At 36.9% G+C, this 5493-nt stretch overlaps 1 non-coding gene across 1 annotated transcript; it reads right to left on the bottom strand.

The window, feature by feature from the left end:
• Window positions 1-353: 353 nt before the first annotated feature.
• On the bottom strand, window positions 354-465 carry MIR3923 (microRNA mir-3923). The gene has a single exon (NR_106508.1). It is a non-coding gene; the product is annotated as a microRNA mir-3923 (primary transcript).
• Between the last annotated feature and the right edge of the window lie 5028 nt (window positions 466-5493).

The following is a 5493-nucleotide window of genomic DNA, read 5'->3' as shown; positions in this document are numbered from 1 at the left end:
TATCTTCTTCCATGGGTTTTCACATGGTCTTCCTTTTGTGTTTGTCTCTGTCCTAATCTCTTCTTTTTGTTTTTTATTATTATACTTTAAGTTCTAGGGTACATGTGCACAACGTGCAGGTTTGTTACATAGGTGTACATGTGCCACGTTGGTTTGCTGTACCCATCAACTCGTCATTTACATTAGATATTTGCCCTAATGCTATTCCTCCCCAAGCTCCCCACCCCCCAACAGGCCCCAGTGTGTGATGTTCCCCTCCCTGTGTCCATGTGTTCTCATCGTTCAACTCCCACTTATGAATGAGAACATGCATTGTTTGGTTTCCTGTCCTTGTGATATTTTGCTGATATTTTGCTGAGAATGGTAGGGTGAGCCCTAATCCAACATTACTAGTTTCCTCTTCTTATAAAGAAACTAGTAATGTTGGATTAGGGCTCACTCTACCAGACTTATATTAGCCTAATTATCTCTTTCAACACCTGATACCCAAACACAGTAATATTCTGAGGTATCAAATATTAGGACTTCAACATATGAATTTTGAAGGGACCATTCAGCCCACAAAATCATGGATACCTTCCTGAATATTGCTAAATGTTATATTGTGAAGAAAAATTAAAGCCTGGTGAGTCCATGACACCGCCAGCATATACCACAGAAACACACCCAGGTTGTTTCCAAGTAAAATGTGGATATACACAGACTTGCAAAATTAGAAAATTAAGAGATCAGTTATTCTTTATGATGAACAATACAATAAAATGGCAAAGTGCATAGAAGGACCACCAAAAACCTCTTCTACACTTCTCATTCCCAAAACAAAGGAAAGCATGCTTGGAAAGATTACTGAAAAGCTCTGAAGAACCTCCACAAAAAATGTATAGCCTCTTGATATGGCCTTTTGTTGTAGTACGTTGCAGTACTGCTCTTCAGCTATTTCAATAGAGAGGAAAGTCAGTGAACACAGACCCCTGCCCCCATTTATTTCTAATGGTCCGGATAGTTTGTGTACACCGGGGACTCACATAGAGTTGTTCTCAGAGTCTGTAGACACCTTGGTAGGCATTTATTTGTGGTCTACATTTTTATCAAAGAACCCTCTTCCTAGCTGTCCTATTAGGTCACGAGGGATGTAGTTCTTGTTTTGTACATCATCATGCTCCTCACTCTCCTGCTTTTAATAAACCGGCTAATGTGCTCTAAGCATTATAATAGGAATCATGATCTATCATCAGGTTTGATCCCCTTATGTAAAACAGTGTCAGGGCTCAAGAGGAGCTCTATTATGTATGTTGATTGATTGGGCAACTGAGACTTCCAGAATCTAGGTGATGTGGCTGCATAAAGCACTGGCAGTGTGTTGTAACCTGACACAAATTGCCTTCCAGTAACCTCCTATGAACTCTGTAATCTTTCCATTGGGGTTTGGATATTTGGTTAATGGATAACAAATTCACACTCTTTCCTACTTGCCAGTTTAAACCTTTCACATACATAATATGTAAGTTGCACATATGCTTTTATGACACTTGAAACTCAACATACTTAACACCAAATTCGAACACTTGTTTTAAAAATTGCTTTGTCTCAGCCGGGCACAGTGACTCACGCCTGTAATCCCAGCACTTTGGGAGGCCAAGGCGGGTGGATCACGAGGTCAGGAGATCGAGACCATCCTGGCCAACATGGTGAAACCCTGTCTCTACTAAAAATACAAAAATTAGCTGGGTGTGGTGGTGCGTGCCTGTAGTCCCAGCTATGCAGGAGGCTGAGGCAGGAGAATTACTTGAACCCGGGAGGTGGAGGTTGCAGAGAGCCGAGATCCTTCCAGCCTGGCAACAGAGTGAGACTCCATCTCAAAAAAAAAAAAAAAAAAATTGCTTCATCTCATTGTTTTTCTATTTCTTTTCTTTGAAACTTACTGTTGGCATCTGATGAGTAACTTTTTCTGTTCCTACTTCAATTAACAGATAAATTCTAATTATTTGTCATTTCATTATCTCTTACTTCTATTCACCCTGTTGCTGGTTAGGCATCTTACAAGTTGACATTCATATCCTTAAAAATCTTCTAATTGATATTGCTGCCTCCACTTACTATCTATTTCAGTTATTCCTCACTGCTACAAAAGGCTTTTTTTGTAAAGCATATTTCTCATCATAAAATCTCAAAACACTTGCCGTATTAAAAATAATTAATATAATAATATTATTATATATATAATATATATATATAATAATATAATAATAAACCTGTGATCTCTCTTTCAATTTAATAAAATGCAGATTCTTTATTCATTCAGATAAGTTGTTGTCTAGGTGTATTTCCAGTCCAGGCTTAACATTAACCCTCTTAATATAGTTAGTATTTTGGTTTACTTCAGTTAGTTGCTCTTCCACACATGCCACTGATAGGATCATCCCTCTGCACATCTACATACACTGTGGTCATGGCCTGTAATTCTCCCTTACCCATGTCTATCATACCCATCATTCAAAGCATACCTCACATATTAATTCTTCCCTGAAGCTAAATCTTAAAATTACAACTATAATAACTTCACTGCTCTGTAAACCTACAACTGTATACATTGCTTGCAACAGTCTACCTTATGTTATCCTTATTTGTCTGCCCATATTACCTACCCTACAAGACAGTAATCTACGTTTACTCTTCATCTTTATTGTCCTTCTTACACCTCGTCTGTAGTGGAGAGACTGTCAAGCCAATGACCAAGTTACTGCAAAGTATTGTAAGCTTTCCCTGGTATTAGGCAGCCATGTCCTCTTTCTCTCCAAATCATTGGTTTTCAGATGCTAAAATAGACTCCTCTCTTCTTCTCTCTCAGCATGGTCCTTAAATCAGGAAAAAGTTCATCCTGCCTGCTGAGCTTTGGAGAACATATACCTTGCTTTCCTGAACTCCGACAGTATGACATTTAGTTTTAGACTTCTGCTTTGTTCGATCTAAGCTGTGTCTTTCTTATATCATTGTCGCAATTTGGCAATTTACAAGAGATGAAATCTTTCTCTTTCTCTGTCTTTCCTCAACCTGCTTCCTCTTCCTTTTCTTTGTCTCTTTTTTTTTTCTTCGCTGGAAGACTGAAAATGGTCTGAACAGAAGTAGAAAGTCAAGTTAAGAAAAAAAAAACATATATAGAAAGAAGTTTAATAAATTAAAATGTCTTTGTTTAGAGCTGAATTCTTCAGTTAATGCTGTCTTCCAATGCGGCAAATTGACACCAGTTTCACCTCCATGATAAATTATACAGGAATTCATTTTAATATAAGTAAGAACATAATTGTTAAGGGGTTGAATATTCAAAGAGTTTTTTTTTCAGGGAGGTATTCTTAGCATCTATAAAGTATTTTAAGAGCTGCAAAATGGGATATACCTTCTATTACAATCATATAACAATTTGCCATATTGAATGAAGAAAATTATGCCAGAACTTCAGATGCTCTACTAAGTATCTCCGCATACATACACACACACACACACAGACACACATAGAAAGATACACACACATATGCCCAACTATGGCTTCTCCTTTTTGTGAAACATTATGTATTACTGGTAAAATTGTTGCAATTATGGATATCTGCCTGGTAGCTAGGCAGTAAGAAAAAAATCAAACAAATCTGGGAAGATAGCATGAAATACAAAATTTGCATTTTCCATTCCAATACACTAAAGTAATTAAGAGATAAGTATTAGTTCAAATTATGAGTCTGTCAATGGTCACCTAAAACAATAATGAAATACAATGAGCTATCAAATAATTGTTAAATTAATTCACTTAAACTCTTCATTGGAAAATGCGGACATCATGTATTTAGTTGTCTATCCAATTTTCAAGCTTAAAAAATATATCTTTCAATTTATTTTTCATAATTTCATATTTGGTTTAAGATTCTACCTTTAATACATTCCTCATAGGGAAACATCAGAAAAAAATAGGTCTCTTATTTTCAGCATTTTACAAAGCAAATTATGTTTCTAACAAAAGTATGAATATATATTTATACATTTATATTAGTCTGGAGATTTACTAATACTTTCTAACTTTATCAACAGGCATTTATTAAACCAAAAATGTTTCCACAAAAGTTTATGCCTTGAAGATAATAAAAATGTCTCTTCCAAATCAGAGGGCAAATTAGATATATGTAGAAACTTCAAATATAACGCACTTGATTTAATGTAACCAATGCTACATATAGTATTACATCTAAATTTAACTTAGATTTTAAAATGTTATTGTTATAATTTGTGTTAATTTTTTAATATTAAAAATATGGCCTAGATTGAGAATTTTTAGAGTACTATTGCATGTGAGTTTATAAAAAGACAGTTTTATTGAAACTCAAGAGTCCAGACCTTGGGAGTTCTGTCAACCAGGAGTAAATTTCTTCTGTGCCTTGTAAAGTAAGACTGATAAATGTAGATAATAAGAATATGAAACTTCCTTCCTAAACCATAAGACGGCCGTTTTGCCAAAGTTTATCCTAATTGAAAGGAGTCTTTGTTGAACGATTGCAGCAATTTCTGAAAAGTTTTTATAGACAAATCCAGACAATAGCCATTGTCTTAAAATACGATGGGAAAAACATGGTTCCATTTATCATCATTTTATATAGTAGACTGAAAACAGATTTCTCAGAGACAATTATGAAGTCTAAACAGACTTTGGGAGTTGCTGCTTTTTCATTTATTTCTTCATCTTCCTATATCATCTTGCTCCTTCGACACAGACCTATCCTCCACCACAGGGGCTGTGTGGTTTTGTTGTTTATAGAGATGAGACAAAAAGACACATTAAAGTGACTTACCCAAGGGTGCACAACATCAATAATTTCCCTAAGAGTTTTCTGGGAGTTGCCATATCACTTCATAACATTGTGCTTTTGTGTCCGGAATTGGTGGGTTCTTGGTCTCACTGACTTCAAGAATGAAGCCGCAGACCCTAGCGGTTAGTGGTACAGTTCTTAAAGGCACAGTTCTTAAAGGCGGCGTGTCCTGAGTTTGTTTCTTCTGATGTTCCCATGTGTTCGGAGTCTTTTCCTTCTGGTGAGTTCGTGATCTTGCTGGCTCAGGAGTGAAGCTGCAGACTTTCCTGGTGAGTGTTACAGCTCTTAAGGTGGCGCGTCTGTAGTTGTTTATTCCTCCTGGTGGGTTCCTGGTCTCGCTGGCTTCAGGAGTGAAGCTGCAAACCTCCGCAGTGAGTGTTACAGCTCATAATGGCAGTGTGGACCCAAAGCGTGAGCAGCAGCGAGATTTATTGTAAAGAGCTAAAGAAAAAAAGCTTCCACAGTGTGGAAAAAGATCTGAGAGGTTGTCACTGTTGGCTCACTCAGCCTGCTTTTATTCTCTTATCTGGCCCCACCCACATCCTGCTGATTGGTGCATTTTACAGAGAGCTGATTGGTCCGTTTTGACAGGGTGCTGATTGGTGCATTTACAATCCCTGAGCTAGACACAAAAGTTCTCCAC

This window comes from Gorilla gorilla, chromosome 2 (genome assembly GCF_029281585.2).
Source record: "Gorilla gorilla gorilla isolate KB3781 chromosome 2, NHGRI_mGorGor1-v2.1_pri, whole genome shotgun sequence".
Lineage (NCBI taxonomy): Eukaryota > Metazoa > Chordata > Mammalia > Primates > Hominidae > Gorilla > Gorilla gorilla.
The sequence above is the reverse complement of the archived record's forward strand: the minus strand, read 5'-3'. Positions and strand labels throughout refer to the sequence as shown.